General features: G+C 45.4%; 1 protein-coding gene across 10 annotated transcripts in view; it reads right to left on the bottom strand.

The window, feature by feature from the left end:
• MAPT (microtubule associated protein tau) overlaps positions 1–18,255 on the bottom strand; it is a 222,976-nt gene that overhangs the window by 152,144 nt on the left and 52,577 nt on the right. Inside the window, exon 1 of one of the 10 annotated variants that reach the window (XM_068263572.1) lies at positions 13,766–13,874. The exons of the other annotated variants lie outside the window; for them this stretch is intronic. The gene's annotated coding sequence lies outside the window, so the exon portion shown is untranslated. Of the gene's footprint in view, positions 1–13,765; positions 13,875–18,255 lie in introns of those variants that run through there. 10 annotated transcript variants of the gene reach the window in all.

Here is an 18,255-nt window from a genome sequence, read left to right as displayed (position 1 = left end):
CAAGTTATATTAGTTATGTTAATTAAAATAGATAGTATAATCTCTTACCCACCCTGTTTTAAGGCTTCTTGCACACAGGGACGTTACAGGCGCACGTTAGTGCAGCCTGTAACGCTCCCCTAACGCACAGCAATGTAACACAAGTGGGCTGTTCACACTGCCCACATTGCGTTACATTGTAGCGCAGCAAAGTGCTGCATGCTGTGCGTTCACCGCGGCGGCTAAGTCATGTTGGGGAGGAGGGGAGAGCGGCCGGGCACATGGCTAATTAATATTCACTGCACTCAGTGACGTGCAGTGTTTACTTCCTGGAGCGGCCGCTCTGTGCGGCGATTGGCCGGGCGGGACCACGTGATGCCCCATGCTTCCAAGAGTGCGCATCACGGCATCACGGACGCCAGAGTGAGCTGCACAACGCGGCTCACTCTGGCGTCCACATCGAAGAGCACCAGGCCTTGTGTTAGGTGCACGTTATGTGCCCTATAACGTCCCCTAAACGCAACGTCCTGGTGTGTAAGTAGCCTAAAAGAACAGGCAAAGACCTTTTGACTATTCTATTATCATCAACCTATATCTATAAAGACATAGAAAATGTTATGACATTATCCATCTCCTCTGATAATCTGTTTTAGACATATACTTCATTATCGTGTAGTTCTGTCGCTGTTTTTTATTGTTACCAAATATCAATAAAAATTTACAAATGAAAAAAAAAAAAAAAGAACAGGCAAAGGTTTGTGAATACTGACTAAAAGGAAAGGAGTTTAGATGGCTGACAGACTACTATAATCCATCAATCAAAACTCCATCCGACACTGGAACAGGAAATTAAATTTGCTTACTGGGCAAGCACGGTAAACTAAGATGAAGAGTGTAAAAAAAACTATTCACATGTTTGTGTAATGCAAATTTAGATTTGCTTAGAGACATTCTGTATAAAAAATATATGCAGGTAGTCCCCGGTTAATGAACAAGAAAGGGACTGTAGATTGGTTCTTAACCTGAATCTGATCTTAAGTCGGAACGCTGTGCCATCTCTGTCCCCTGTACCTCCGCTGTGCACCCCTAGGCCTCCAGTGTCCCCCTCTGTCACCTCTACCCTCTGTATGTATACAAGTTTAAAGAGACTCTGTAACACATTTTTCAGCCTTAGTTCTTCTATCCTATAAGTTCCTATGCCTGTTCTAATGTGCTCTGGCTTACTGCAGCCTTTCCTAATTGCACTGTCTCTGTAATAAATCTTATCTCCTTTCCTCTGTCCTGTCTGTCTGGCTAAGGCTTGAATGTGTGGAATGTGCAGGGCTGCTTGTGATTGGATAGAAGCGATACACACCCTCTGCAGGCCCCCTGCACATTCTGTATGACTCACACACTCTGTTTATGTGAGCCTATCACAAGCTGGTTAGTTTGTTTGTAAACACTGCCTAAAACTGTTAATTACAAGCCAAGATTGCAGCAGAGAGTGGCAGAAACAGCACGGAGGGCCCAGTAGAAAATAAGGAATAGAATGGTATGCTTTTTAGTGTAAGAATATTAGAGTACAGATTCTCTTTAAAAGCCATTTTTTCTTTGAATTTTTTACAATCAATTTTCTCAAAAACTACAAGTTCAATTTGAAAAAAAAATGTTTTTGACTTGTTCCCATGGAAACACAGAATCCATGCCATTCGTATCGGCGGGTCTTTCGTACGTCGGGGACTACCTGTATAAAGGTCTACTACTACTGTAGGGCTTTAGGTCCCATTGCCGGGAAATGGAACCTTTTAAAGGGAACCTAAACTGAGGAGAATATGGATGTTTCCTTTTAAACAATACCAGTTGCCTGGCAGTCCTGCTGATCTCTATGACTGCAGTAGTGGCTGTATCACATACCTGAGACAAGCATGCAGCTAATCGAGTCTGCCTTCAGTCAGAGTACCTTATCTGCATGCTTGTTCAGGGGCTGTGGCTAAAAGTATTAGAGACACAGGATGAACAGGAGAGTCAGGCAACTGGCATTATTGTAAAAGGAAAAATCCATATCCTTCTCAGTTTAGGTTCCCTTTAACATATAGTAGAGAACAGTAAAGATTAGTAAACAGAAGCAGGGCTGTGGAGTCGGTCCAAAAATCCACCGACTCCGACTCCTCAGTTTAGGATTCCACCGACTCCGACTCCGACTCCTCGACTCCGACTCCTCTAATTTGCATATTACTATTATTTTGTTGATTAAAAGTATGTAACATGAAATTCGTCTCTTAACTGCCAACGCTTAGGAATTTTACAAGACAACTGAAGTGAGAAGGATATGTAGACTACTATATTTATTCCCTTTAGACTAAAACTAGTCCTTGGTAAGAGTACTTGTAAAAGGTACAAACCGGAACAAAGAACATCTATCAGGCCCTAGGCAATGTAAGTGTGGGTACATGTAAGAATGATGTGCAGGTACTCTGCAGGGGAATGAGGAGATTGTAAACAGACAACACCTCTGTGTTCAATGTGCACAGCATTCTCAGTGGATTCCCTGCAGCTCTGTGGGGAGTGCATATGTAGAGTATAGTACTACTGTGTAACAAAGTAAACCTGAGACAGATGAAATTAAAGTTTTATACATACCTGGGGCTTCCTCCAGCCGCCTTCAGGATAATCAGTCCCTCGTTGTCCTCCTCCACCACCTGGATATTCTACTATGAGTCCAGGTACTTGAGCCAGTCGGGCGTAGTGCGCATGCACACACTTCGCCGCCAGGAGCATACTACACCTGTGCAGCACTATTGTGCAGGTGCAGAATGTTCCTGGCTGTGGGAGCGGCATGCGGCCGGACAGCGCTGACTGGCTGAATTACCAGGACTCATAGCAGAAGATCCGGGTGGTGGAGGACAGCGAGGGACTGATTAGCCTGAAGGCGGCTGGAGGAAGCCCCAGGTATGTATAAAACTTTACTTTTCATCCGTCTCAGGTACCCTTTAATTTGTAGTCACCAAACCAAATTTTAACAACATATCAAATTATTTGATTTCATCAGCAAAGGGAGTGCATACATTTGCATAAATCAGCATCAGTGCAGAATTATTTCCATCTCATTGATCATCTCTATTAGTGACACAGCTACACATCAGGCTTTATTCTTACAGCATAGATGTTATTTAGTATATATAAGAGATTCCTGTGTACACAGCATATATACAGTCACAATCAGATATGTATATCTGACCTTAAAAATACGGGGACTGCTTTATTGGAGCAGCACAAGTAACTAATTTTGATTGGTTTATTTCATTTTTGTGAACTAAGCACAGCTATTACTGTATATATACCGTATATATACATTATTTTTAATGACTATTATCTGAGAAATAGAACATTTTATCATATTTTCTATTTTAATTACAGTTACAAATTCATTAGGAGTCGGAGTCGGTGCATTTTTTCCCGACTCCGACTCCAGGCACCCAAAATTGCCCGACTCCACGACTCCGACTCCACGACTCCGACTCCACAGCCCTGAACAGAAGGAAGCTTTATGTAGTGAGAGGAGGTTTATGGAGACAGAAGATGTAATCCGGTTCATTTATAACAATTTCCAGCAGGAGTTCCACAGCTGCCGTAATATAATCTGCAGTCTGGGATATATTCAGCTTCAGTCTCACTGGTTACCAAGAGAACAAGACAGATAATGACTGTTTACAGGGTGTGCTATCTTCCTGCCTAATATAAAAGTAGACCTTGCAGAAAGGTGGACTCTCTTTTAAAGGAACTCCTGATCTGCTACTCCAGGTTTGTGAGTTGCGGGGGGGATGGGGGCTAGCGGCCGTGGCTTCGTGCCCCTTTTTACTAGTTATAAATAATTTTACTCAGTTCAGGTTCACTTTCAACACATAATGTACCTGCAAATTAATATTACATACATACTTCGCCATCAGTTCCTCTAAGACGCTCATCATTTTCTTCTTACAATTCCTTCCATTTCTGACAAGATTTTGTTAGAACTGAAATATATCAGTTGATGTCAGTTATATATCAGTTGCTGTCAGTTGTAACTGAAAGGACAACTGATAAGAAACGTAATGTTCATGTTTCCCTATGGCTCAAGTGGGCAATATTACAGTTTAAGGCCTGGAACCCACTGAAATACGCAAACGCAAAACGCAACCGCTAGCGTTTTGTCTGAGCGGTTTGCAAGCGGATTCATGCGCGTTTTGGGTTGTGTTTTGCAACATTGTATTTTTTTCCCCAGCGGGTGCCTAGCGTTTTGCGTTTTGCGTTTTTATCCTGATTGGTCCTGTGAATTATTTTTCATTTTGTTACAGTGTGCTGAACCGCAAAACGCTAGCAGAACCGCTCAGTTTAGGTTTTGCTGAGCGTTTCTGCTAGCGTTTCAATACTTTACATTGAAGCGCTAACGCTCCCAAAATGCTGCATGTCCTGCGTTTGCGTTTCTGGGAAACGCAAACGCTCCTGTGGAAGTTGCCCCATCCATTAACATCAGCTGAGCGTTTTGGCAAAACGCTAGCGTATCGCAGCGCTGCCAAAATGCTCAAAAAAACGCTCTTGTGGGTTCCAGCCCTAACAGTGTGTTGACCAGGAAGTGGTTATGGGGTAATGGCCATTTTCAAAATGGAGGATGGAGAATTCCATTGATCACAGTGGACAAACAGGACGGAGGAGAGGAGAAAGAGATTGATGAGTAGACTACACGGGAGGTAACTATGATGTGTGTATGTTTATTTTGATTTTTAATTTTCAGTTCAGGTTTGCTGTAACGTCCGAGTTTTCAGAACAACCGAGGGTTCCTTCTTTGAGACAGAACAGTCAATGCAAAACACACAGAAATCAAACTATCACGACAACCCACACTTGCACACCAGCCATGGTGCCGAACATCTGACTGCTCCGTATGGTGTGCGAGGGTGGCCTTGAAAATGGAACCCTCCATAATTCCGAAAAGTTGGATATTAAAGGGCATGTTCTCATTTACATGGAGTGCTAATTGTTGACTTTTTCCCAGGAAGTTGCATTATTGGTTGACGTTAATTTACTGAATGATGTATAGGATCAAACCACCACCTATGGACCTCCCTCCATGAAGACTAAACTGCTCCTCCTACTTATAGCAGGGAGTCCTGCGTCTGGAATCTGACGTATACCCTCGGCCACGCCTCCCTCCTAAGGACCACATACAGAGATTTTTAGAAGCAATATCTGGCTCATACATCACTAGCACAGCTGCTGCTATGCCATCCAGCGAACTTGCTGGTAATTACATCACACAATTTTGTCATTTCTGTCCCCTGCCTCACAGGATATGGGAAGCAGGTCACGCACTTCCACATTGATGTTCACAAAGCATGAGCATAGCCACTTAGCAACCACCTAGCTTTTATTTTTTTATTTTAACCACTAAGGCTACTTACACACAAAGATGTTGCGTTAGGTGCTACGTTAAGGTCGCATAACGTGCACCTAACGCAAGGCCTGGTGCTCTTCGATGTGGACGTCAGAGTGAGCCGCGTTGTGCAGCTCACTCTGGCGTCCGTGATGCCGTGATGCGCACTCTTGGACGCATGCGGCATCACGTGGTCCCGCCGGCCAATCGCCGCACAGAGCGGCCGCACCAGGAAGTAAACACTGCACGTCACAACGTGCAGTGAATATTAATTAGCCATGTGCCTGGCCGCTCTCCGCTCCTTCCTAGCATGACTGCGCATGTGCAAACAGTCTAACGCGGCTTAAGCCGCTGTAACATGCTGCACTTTCGGCAGAGCGTGCAGCGTTACATGTAACGCAACGTGGGCAGTGTGAACAGCCCACTTGTGTTACATTGCTGTACCTTGGGGGAGCGTTACAGGCGCACTAACGTGCGCCTGTAACGTCTTAGTGTGTAAGCAGCCTCAAAGTTTACTTCATGCATTAAAAGAACAGGTGTATGCATCACATTCAGAGCTCATAACCACCGCCAAAACCAAAGACTGATGTTAGCATTTTTCGTCTCCATGGAAATGTGGTGTACTGGTCATAACATATCCTAGTGTTTGAAATAATTGCTACAAGCAGTGTGCAAAATCTACTGGCTGTTAGGCCTGGTGCACACCAAAACCCGCTAGCAGATCCGCAAAATGCTAGCAGATTTTGAAACGCTTTTTCTTATTTTTCTGTAGCGTTTCACCTAGCATTTTGCGGTTTTGGGAAGCGTTTTTGGTGTAGTAGATTTCATGTATTGTTACAGTAAAGCTGTTACTGAACAGCTTCTGTAACAAAAACGCCTGAAAAACCTGAACTGCCGTTTTTCAGAGCGGTTTGCGTTTTTCCTATACTTAACATTGGAGGCAGAAACGCCTCCGCAATACAAAATCTGCAGCAGCCCGGGAGTATGCGTTTCTGCTAAACGCCTCCCGCCCTGGTGTGCACCAGCCCATTAAGATACATTACCCAAGCGGATCCACATCCGCAAGCGGATCGCAAAACGCTGCCGAACCGCTCTGGTGTGCACTAGGCCATACTGAGGAGACTAAGGACAGAAATACTATGGACAAAACTTCCAAACAAAATTACATCTTGTGTAGCCAAGGAGATTTCTCATATCAGTGGAAAATTCCCAGGCCTCTGCCAGCATAAAAATTAGGGCTCAGCACCGATTTCCGTGGAATTAGGCATAGCATTGCAAGTCTGCCCCTAAAAGAGGAGCTGTCAGCAATCTATCTCAGAAAAAAAACACATATACAGTATAAGTAGATAAATACTTGCTCTACTTACATAACATATGTATTGTATACGTTTTGATTTTACTGATTTTTCTACAGTAAAAAAAAAAAAAAAAAAAAAAAAAAAGAGAGAGAGAGAGAAAATCCTTCTTAGCGTTTCCCATTTTTACTGTGGCTATTTTGAAGCCAATCCTGATGTCATTTCCTCCCTTACTCTCCTCTGCCTGATTTGCCCGCCCTTCACGGGCATTGCATTGTCTCAGCATGAGAAATATTGGCCAATCAGAGAGGAACAGAGGTGTGGGAGGGGAAAACAAGAGGGAAAGAGGCTTCAGCCAATCAGGCTGCATTAGTTAAGTCTGAGGGGAAAGTAGAGAAACAAAAAAGGACAACCCAGCATGCCCTGCAACTTCCTTTGTGCATACCAAATTTTGTGCGTACCAAATAAGAGTCATGTAAACTAAGGGGTGATCATTTATCAAAAAGAAAAGTAATAGTGTTTTTAACTTTTGGATTGACTGGTTAGCATCCTTATTACTGGTTTACCAGATAAAAATAATAAATTGATCTTTGAATTTATGCCCGACAGTCAGGCCTGGAACCAACTGAAATCAGCAAACGCAACCGCTAGCGTTTTGTCTGAGCAGTTTGCTAGCGGATTCATGCGCGTTTTTGGTCATGTTTTGCAACATTGTATTTTTTTGCCCAGCGGGTGCGTAGCGTTTTGCGTTTTTATCCTGATTGGTCCTGTGAATTATTTTTAATTTTGTTACAGTGTGCTGAACCGCAAAACGCTAGCAGAACCGCTCAGTTTAGGTTTTGCTGAGCGTTTCTGCTAGCGTTTCAGTACTTTACATCGAAGCGCTAACGCTCCCAAAATGCTGCAGGTCCTGCGTTTGCGTTTCTGGGAAACGCAAACGCTCCTGTGGAAGTTGCCCCATCCATTAACATTAGCCCAGCTAATGGGGGTCACCAAGCGATCAATATAGAAGGGCCAGCGTCTCTGCAGACGTCTGGAAACAGTATTGGACTAGATTAACAAGACAAATGGCCCTCCATTTCATGCCTTAAACAAAAGAACAGCAAAACAGAATAGTGCTTACTTAGGACAAATCTTCAAGAAATCTATACAATGCATTTATAAAAAGAAAAAAATTCACTGACGTCTGAACCCATAACTTTGTTTCCCAAAGATGGTTATTGATTTAAAGAAAAACTGAAGCCACCTAAAAAAAAAATAATAAAAAAAATAAATAAATTAGACTGGTAGATCCTTGAGCTCACTGCTGCTGCCCAGGACCCTTGTCTTCTTTTGGCCGCAATCCCATCAGAGTATGAGCTTCTTGATACTGGTCAGGAGCGAGTATGGTTCGAGCATGCTCAGTAGAATGAAATGGAAAGGAAATGGTCATGCACAAGGGGCTTTGTTCTACTGGGCATGTGCGGCCCATACTTGTGCATGCCCTTGCAGCTCATACTTGGAAAGGAATGTGGCCACGAGGGATATTTGACAAGCTCTTGTTGAATATACTTAGAAAGACCCTGTGCTGGCACTGTGGGGTTTAAGAGGATCGGGAAAGACTTAGGAATAACCAAAGGCTATTTTTAATCTTTATTCCAGGTACACTTTAAATGTATGTACATTGGGATGTAAGCAGTGGACCTCAACTTTTATGACCAGTCAGAACCAAATGAGTGATGCTGAGGAATACCTACACCCGCTTCTACAGACAGACATATAGGAGATGATAGCGGCCCAGATGTGATAACCTCAGATTAATTTGAAAAAAGGGAGTCAACCATGAAATACTGAACAAGGCACCAATGAATCAGAATTCAGCACAAATCTTAGCTACAACTGACCCAATCGCTGTTTCCACCAGCACTGCACTGCTGGATGCAATAGGACAATAGGAGGCTGTCTATCCCCTCCTCTCCCATCATAATATATGCAGACACCCCCCAATAACACTATAAATCAATAAAAATGTCCAAGATTGATCAGAAGTTTCTTGATCAGCAGGGTAAGGGGGAGGCCTGGCCTCACCAAAGTCAAACATGAACTAGAAGATAAAGACTCCTTTGAAGTTATCCCTTAGGTAGGTAATTTAAAGCGGACCCAAACCAAACTTTTTTTAATTCAAAATATTTAGTTGCACCACTCTGACACATACAAAGATAAATAAACACTCCATCAAGCCTATGAGCATTTCAGTGCATGCTTTTCACCCTTCTCTTTTCACAACTAGGGTTATACAGGTGGCAGCCATTACTTCTGAGCTTAGTAGGAGGTTTTAGATCATGGGTGTGTTTGTCATCAGCTACCCTCCCTCACAGGTGCGCCGTCTATGTAAAATCTCACACAAGCTGAGATCACCTCCCCCTGTGACATCATCAGTAGCAGCCTGTGTTTTGTTTTTTATCTCCTCCACCAGTCTGCCGGATTCTGTCCCGGCAACATGAAAGGAAGGGAGGGGTTCCTCCAATAAATGTAAAATATTTTATATTTGTCATCATGCAGCTGAAGAAAGGCTGCTATTTATTATTATAATTTAGAAAATAGATTTTATTTCTGAAATCTTGTATTTTTAATTTGGGTCCACTTTAAGCAGTCCCCCGCACTAAATACATCTTGTTATTAGAGAAAAAGAACCGCAGACCAACAGATGGATAGAGACATATAAACTAACACATATTAAAACCTCTGACAGGTGAAGTGAATAACAATAATTATCTTGTTAAAGTAGCACCTGTCAAAGAGTAAATGAGGGGGATATATTAAGAATCAGGTGGACAACCAGTCCAAAGATGATGTACAAAAAGAAGGATGTGTGGCCAGCTTCATCCCATAAGATTGAAAGTGGGACTGTAGGGAAAATAACAGTTAATAAAATTGCTTATTTTTTACAATATTCGTTTATAGATTATTTAGTCAGTGCTGTGGTGACATCTTTAGTTCTGCCAGGTGATCTGTACAGAATGTTTATTTACTGAGACTTCTATGCACAGAGGGAGATACTGGTTGCTTGGCAGTTGAAAAAAGCAGTTATTTCCCACGATGCAATGAGGTTCACAGACCGCAAACTGTCAGCCTCATGACATCACACCCTGATGATCTATTTGAGAAAAGGAATAGATTTCTCATGGGAAAGGAGGTATCAGCTACTGATTGGGATAAAGTTCAATCCTTGGTTGAAGTTCCTCTTTATAGAGGAACTCCAATGAAAATAATGTAATAAAAAAAAAAGTGCTTTATTTTTACAATAATAATGTATAAATGGTTTGGTCAGTGTTTGCCCATTGTAAAAGCTTTCCTCTCCCCGATTTACATTCTGGCATTTATCACATGGTGACATGTTTACTGCTGGCAGGTGATGTCAGTTGAAGGAGATGCTGCTTGATTTTTTTGGCAGTTGGAAACAGCTGTAAACCGTTATTTCCCACAATGCAACGAGGTTCACAGACAGGAAACTGCTAGGACCATGGTCCTCACAGTTTCCTGTGGGAGGGGTTTCACCACAATATCAGCCATACAGCGCTCCCTGATGGTCTGTTTGTGAAAAGGAATAGATTTCTCATGTAAAAGGGGGTATCAGCTACTGATTGGGATGAAGTTCAATTCTTGGTCACGGTAGGACAACTGACTTGAGAGGGATATGGAGGCTGCCATGTTGGTTTCCTTTTAAACGATGCACATTGGCTGGATGTCCTGCTGATCCTCTGCCTCTAATACTTTTAGTCATAGACCGCCAACAAGCATACAGATAAGATGTTTGGCTTAAATGTCACGGCTTTTGACACATGCTTGTTTCAGGTGTGTGATTCAGACAGTATTGATGCCTAAAAGTTCAGCAGGGCTGCCAGGCAACCAGTATGGTTTAAAAGGTAATGCATACAGCATCCTCCACGTCCCTCTCACTTCAGTTGTCCTTTAAGCTGGCCATGCACAGCAGCAATACTGAGCAATCCTCAAGACAGGTTAAAACAAACATTTCTCTTCCTCGCATTTGTGCCAGATTGATTGAAGGCAGATATTGCTACGTGTGTGGTCAGCCTGGCAATCCGAACAGCCCTAATGAATAATTTTCCAGTGTATTCAATCAATCAATCACCCTGTAATGCAAACTGATCCTATTTTTATGGATTACGAGAACCTTATGTGAGCCCACACGCATTTAAGACTTTAAACTAAAGAGATTGCACAATGCGCTCGCCACGTGTTTTTAGGAGTAACCGCGTGCAGCTGTTACCTATAGCAGCCACAATGCCCAATATCATGGAACTAATCTGGTTGCTAAGAGGTGTGACACTTTGCACTGGTTGCTAAGGGCTACTGTCCCCGGTTTACACAAACCAACATCATAGTTATCGTACATTGATCAAAATAACAGCTCACATACATGACACTGCATGTTACATATATACATTGATAGGAACAGTCACAAAAATGACAGTCATTGTGCATGTCTGTAGCACCAGACTGATATCAGAGATTGCCAAGCATATCTATTTCCTAGAACAGTAGCAGAGTCCAGCTACGATTCTATCACGCCAATGCGAAAGCACGATGTCTACAATAAAAATAAACCCAGTTAAATATAGCTACCTCAGCACCCAAAATAACGTTTCATGTTAAAAACGCTGTCTTATAAGATTATAATGAAAAGCATTATGCACAAGGAAAATGGGAGATCTACTGTGCAATCTTAACTAGACTCGCATTCCTGCAGTGGCTTATGGGAATATTCATTCAGCGCTGCTATAACAAAGAGATTTTATTGGTGTGCCCAAAACAAATCTGATGCTTTGATAGGGAGCATGTAAAAACCTGGAATTAAATGCTTTGGCTGTTGTTGTGTAACACAAAGAAGAGAGAGAGAGGGAGAGCGAAAAGGGGGAAAAATATGCATTGGCAACGCCAGGGACAAGACTGGAGACACTGGCGGCCCCTCTTGTGTATTCCTAATGGGGGAGGGAGGCAGGAACAAAAAAAAACAAAAAAAAAAAACGCTAAATGGTTTTGGAGAGTAAATTACCAACAGATGTGGTGGAGAGAGCTCTGTATACCGAGCATTTGGGGCTGGGAGAGAAACAAAAGCCAGGATTGATACAGCAAAGGGAGGGCTCAGCGCAGACTGCTGTGCGAGTGAGATAGACGAACATCTGCAAACTGGAGAGAGATTGTGCTGTAAGGGGTGTGTCCAGGCACAATATCGTGGAAAAAAAATACAAAAAAGAAAAAAAAATGCAGCTATAAAGATACTACTGTAATTACATAAGCCAGTCACGCGTGCATGCTACTGTCTGCAACGTAATGCAAAAATTACAAAAATTGGCATCGGATTTGTGGCGGCTAAATTAAAAAAAAATGCCAACCCACCAAAGCACTGATGAACTGATAGCAAAATAGGATGGGGGGGGGGGGAATAAGATTGCTATGCATGATTAAGCAGAATGGTTTATAGCTGCCACAGCACAGTATGAAATTCCTGTACCCCACCTACCACACGGCATGGGCATGCAATGCCAACGCCCCACGCGAGCCGTGCCACTGGAGACAAATACTAGCAGAGCAGAAGTGGTCCGGCCATATGCAGCGATAGCAATACAGTATTACAGAATTATGTCATCATGCTGTGCTGAAACAAGACTTGGCTGCCGTGCATCCACCCGCATGGCAGGGAGAACAAGGATGAGCGACGCACGCTGGAATGGATGCAGGCTACCGAAATGGTACCCAAGGTTCTGATAGGATCTTCATTTCTAGGGCACATCAGAGGGATGCATAGTTGGCTGCTGGCTCCTATCCCACAGAAACCATACTCTGCACATGTACAAAGGCTATACTCAAAATAGAACTTTAATGATAAAAGGATTCCCATATCAAACCTCTAATCTACACACACTGCAAACACAGAACATGTAATGTGCAGGGGATGCAAGACGCCAGCTATTAACCCCTTCGCTGCCTGGTACAGAAAACAGACTTGCCTGTGCCACACCTCACACCAGCATGTCACAGCAGCGGCATAATCCCCTATTCGTCCCCATCCACCCCTTCGGTGCCATGGCAGGCTGCTTAGTTCTCCAGCAAGGGTTAATATGGGTCCCTAAATGACCTCTCCTTGCAAATGTTCAAGGTGGGAAGAGGGGGATGGGGGTCCAGGTGTCCCCATTCTTTGTTCTTGCCTTTCCACCAGCAAATCAAAATCGTACCATAGCAGGATATTGCAGACTGTGGCAATATGCATAAATATATCTATATATCACACACACACACATATTCTATACACCTCTCAGTTGAAGACATGGAGCAGATGCTCCTAGCTACTCTTACCCATGTGGATGGTCAATATGCTTATTATATTGGCAATATAGTGTGCAATATATAATCTGGCACACTGAGATGTGATGTAAATGAAGGTCTGCTATATGATGCATAGGATCAGGTGGCTGTACCCCTCACCCTGCATGCAGAAGATGCAGACAGGCATGCTGTAGTGTACAGGCTGCAGGTCAGCTATATGATCAGGTGGCTGTACCCCTCACCCTGCATGCAGAAGATGCAGACAGGCATGCTGTACAGGCTGCAGGTCAGCTATATATATATGATGCATATGATCAGGTGGCTGTACCCCTCACCCTGCATGCAGAAGATGCAGACAGGCATGCTGTACAGGCTGCAGGTCAGCTATATATATGATGCATATGATCAGGTGGCTGTACCCCTCACCCTGCATGCAGAAGATGCAGATAGGGTACAGGCTGCAGGTCAGCTATATGATCAGGTGGCTGTACCCCTCACCCTGCATGCAGAAGATGCAGATAGGATACAGGCTGCAGGTCAGCTATATGATCAGGTGGCTGTACCCCTCACCCTGCATGCAGAAGATGCAGATAGGGTACAAGCTGCAGACATACAGACTGGCATCTGCTCTGCCCAGCATCACACCACCCTGCATGCAGAAGATGCAGACAGGCATGCATGCTGTACAGGCTGCAGGCACACAGACCAGCCCAGCATCACACCACCCCTTTCTTCCTACACCAGCCCCAGAGAGAGAGGCATGCTTGCCCAGTACCTTGCCGGTGCAGTCCGGTGTCTCCTTGGTCCGCAGAGCCGGAGGAGCAGGGGGGAGGCGGGAGCGAGCGGCGAGAACGCGCTGGGGAGCTGTCAGGAGAGCCGGGTCACGTGGTGAAGAGGGGAGGGGGCGGCTGTCACTGGCCAGGGGGCGGGAAGAGGCGCAGCCAGGCGGATACCTGCGCGAGGAGAGATCAGTCAGCAATGCTCGTGCACGGCGCACATGGCACGCGCTCTGCCCCCTCCGCAAGGCACGCTGCGCTGCCACCGTGCACATTACCAGCCAGAAGCTTCTATAACGGTTATGCTGGATTGGCAAATCGCTATCGCTAAACTTTTGCAATCGGGGCTGCGGGGAGCTAGGTGTGCAATGACGGGCGATGCAGGCATTCTGCTGCTCATAGCTGCTACTACACATGTTACATATCAATGAGGGCAGCTGGACGCTGAGGCTGCAATAATGAAACCGAAATCGGCAACAGAATGTGATCATAGCTTGGTGTGCAAGGAGTGCAGTACCGAGAGAGCTCAACTCTGAGCACTGCTGCATTGATCATTATTTGGGTGTGCAATGGTGACAGCTGGGTACAGAGCTGGGCGCGTGATGACAACTTGGTTTGCAAATATGAAAGTTGGGTACAATGAGAAAAGTTGGGGTGTGCAATGGTGACAGCTGGGTACAGAGATGGGCATGTGGTGACATCTAGGTGTGCAATGATGACAGTTGGGTTTGCAATGGTGACAGCTCGGTACAGAGCTGGGCCTGTGATGACAGCTGGGCTGCAATGGTGACAGCTGGGTACAGAGCTGTGCCTGTGATGACAAGCTGGGGTGCAATGGTGGGTACAGAGATGGGCATGTGGTGACATCTAGGTGTGCAATGATGACAGTTGGGTGTGCAATGGTGACAGCTGGGCCTGTGATGACAGCTGGGGTGCAATGGTGACAGCTGGGTACAGAGATGGGCATGTGGTGACATCTAGGTGTCCAATGATGACAGTTGGGTTTGCAATGGTGACAGCTTGGTACAGAGCTGGGCCTGTGATGACAGCTGGGGTGCAATGGTGACAGCTGGGTACAGAGCTGTGCCTGTGATGACAAGCTGGGGTGCAATGGTGACAGATGGGTACAGAGCTGGGCCTGTGATGACAAGCTGGGGTGCAATGGTGACAGCTGGGTACAGAGATGGGCATGTGGTGACATCTAGGTGTGCAATGATGACAGTTGGGTGTCCAATGGTGACAGCTGGGTACAGAGCTGGGCCTGTGATGACAGCTGGGGTGCAATGGTAACAGCTGGGTACAGAGCTGGGCCTGTGATGACAGCTGTGGTGCAATGGTGACAGCTGGGTACAGAGATGGGCCTGTGATAAGTTGGGTGTGCAATGATGACAGTTTGGTGTGCAATGGTGACAGCTAAATACAGAGCTGGGCCTGTGATGACAGGTTAGGTGTCCAATGGTGACAGCTAGGTGTGCAATGATGACAGCTGGGTATAGAGCTGGGCCTGTGATAACAAGTTAGGTGTGCAATGATGACAGTTGGGTGTGCCATGGTGACAGCTGGATACAGAGCTGGGCGTGTGATGACAGCTAGGAGTGCAATAATGACAGTTGGATGTGCAATGGCGACAGCTGGGTACAAACCTGGGTGTATGATGACAGCTAGGTGTGCAATGATGACAGTTGGGTGTGCAATGGTGACAGCTGGGCCTGTGATGACAGCTAGGTGTGCAATGGTGACAGCAGGGGACAGAGCTGGGCGTGTGATGGCAGCAAGGTGTGCACCCAAATCTACCTCCACACCCCTGACATATACACCACTACCATGGACAAGGTCTCCTCCTGCCTATCAGCCATCTCATCCTGGATGTCCGCTAGGTTCCTGAAACTAAATCTAGACAAAACGGAATTTATGATCTTCCCACCCCGGTCATCCCTGGACCTCCCAGATGTGCAGGTCACTGTTAACCACACTTCTATTCGCCCTACCTCTCAAGCCTGCTGTCTGGGTGTCACCCTGGACTCCGCACTCTCCTTCACTCCCCACATCCAAAACCTCACAAAGTCCTGCAACTTCCACTTTCGTAACATCTGTAAGATTTGCCCTTTCCTGACCTCTCAAATAGTTTACTATGTGGTATAGGCGCTCCTCTTTGCACTCAAACTATATGGCCAAATTTTAAGTAAATGTACCAACTCCACCCTGGCAGATCGCTACGTACGCTGGGGGGTATCACCTCCCTAAAGGACAATCTTTGTGTATGCGTACAGCGCTCCTACTCTGTGACACAGATTATATACAGCTTCTGCAATATGGCAATTAAGGTTTAGTGACCGTCCCTACTTAATAGTATAGGTATTAGTTAAATGTCAATGATCCTATCACATCAATGTCCTCTATTGTTCAGATCCAGTATCTAGATTAATCCTGCACAGTCCCGGATTCACATATATCAATTCAGTTGTATAAATCCTTCATTCCACATCCCATTTGCATAACTCAGGACCACTGTACAATAATTTACTCTCACCGATGTCCAGAGGCTGACATATGTAGATATCAGCAAACGCGCTCCATTACTTATTCACACAGCAGTTTTCCTTGGCAACTTCCCCCTATATATGTCTCAAACAAACAAGGGGAAAAGGCATAGCGTAATCCTGCTTAAAACCGACTTTAAAAACAACTTCCTCCACCAGTGATGTTTGCACAATCAAAGACACCCTTCGTGTGTGTGCTATCAGCATGCACCCCACACCGCTGATACATATAGCGCTCACCAGATTGATTGGCTGACCGTCTATAGACCAGCAACTGCGTTTAGGGTGTTGTACATCAGAAGATTTCCACCAAATCAGCTATCTCCTTAAAGGGATACTGTAGGGGGGGTCGGGGGAAAATGAGCTGAACTTACCCGGGGCTTCTAATGGTCCCCCGCAGACATCCTGTGCCCGCGCAGCCACTCACCGATGCTCCGGCCCCGCCTCCAGTTCACTTCTGGAATTTCTGACTTTAAAGTCAGAAAACCACTGCGCCTGCGTTGCCGTGTCCTCGATCCCGCTGATGTCACCAAGAGCGCACAGCGCAGGCCCAGTATGGTCTGTGTCTGCGCAGTACACTCCTGGTGACATCAGCGGGAGCGAGGACACGGCAACGCAGGCGCAGTGGTTTTCTGACTTTAAAGTCAGAAATTCCAGAAGTGAACTGGAGGCGGGGCCGGAGCATCGGTGAGTGGCTGCGCCAACACAGGATGTCTGTGGGGGACCATTAGAAGCCTTGGGTCAGTTCAACTCATTTTCCCCCGACCCCCCTACAGTATCTCTTTAAGAACTCAAAAGAAAGGTTTCCATAGCATAATACCGTTTATTTTAAAAAGATAAAACACAAGATTGCACTCACAAGTATAAATTAGATATGCGCATATCGTATATGGACGTCCTCATCCGCTCTCTCTCGTCTGCGTCTCCACTGGCGCAGTGGAGACGCAGACGAGAGAGAGCGGATGAGGACGTCCATATACGATATGCGCATATCTAATTTATACTTGTGAGTGCAATCTTGTGTTTTATCTTTTTAAAATAAACGGTATTATGCTATGGAAACCTTTCTTTTGAGTTCTTAAGGAGATAGCTGATTTGGTGGAAATCTTCTGATGTACAACACCCTAAACGCAGTTGCTGGTCTATAGACGGTCAGCCAATCAATCTGGTGAGCGCTATATGTATCAGCGGTGTGGGGTGCATGCTGATAGCACACACACGAAGGGTGTCTTTGATTGTGCAAACTTTCCTGACCTCTGCCACCACCAAACTCCTCATCCATGCCCTCATTATTTCCCGCCTTGACTACTGCAATGCCCTTCTGTCTGGTCTCCCTATGACCCAAATAGCCCCACTGCAGTCCATCATGAATGCGGCAGCCAGAATTATCCCCTCCTCCCATCGCTCCACCAGGGCGGCTCCCCTCCGTGAATCCCTCCACTGGCTTCCTATCCAGTCCAAGATCAGATTCAAGATATTGTGTCTGACCTACAAATCCGTTCACAAAACCTGTCCAACCAACATTTCTGATCTTACTCAGAGATACACACCAAGCCGCTCACTCCGCTCCTCCAATGAACTTCGCCTGACTATCCCCCGCAGCACCCAGTCCCATGCACGCCTCCAAGACTTCTCAAGAGCAGCTCCAACACTATGCAACTCCCTACCTCCACCCATTAGGGCAGCCCCCTCCTTCAACACCTTCAAGAAGGCCCTCAAAACTCACCTTTTCACTCTGGCCTACCACCCCTCACAATTGCTCTAAACCCACCGCTGAACTCTGGTCCCCTACCTCTCGTGTCCCTACCTCTCCCTCTAGATTGTAAGCCTTTGGGCAGGGTCCTCCTCCTTTTGTGTCCTACCTGATCATGCACCTCCATTAATGTGCACCCATGCTATGCATTTGAGTGAACCTAACTTGCCTAATCTCCATGCTCCCATCCAGTGAC

Source organism: Hyperolius riggenbachi, chromosome 12 (genome assembly GCF_040937935.1).
Source record: "Hyperolius riggenbachi isolate aHypRig1 chromosome 12, aHypRig1.pri, whole genome shotgun sequence".
NCBI classification, from domain to species: domain Eukaryota; kingdom Metazoa; phylum Chordata; class Amphibia; order Anura; family Hyperoliidae; genus Hyperolius; species Hyperolius riggenbachi.
The sequence above is the reverse complement of the archived record's forward strand: the minus strand, read 5'-3'. Positions and strand labels throughout refer to the sequence as shown.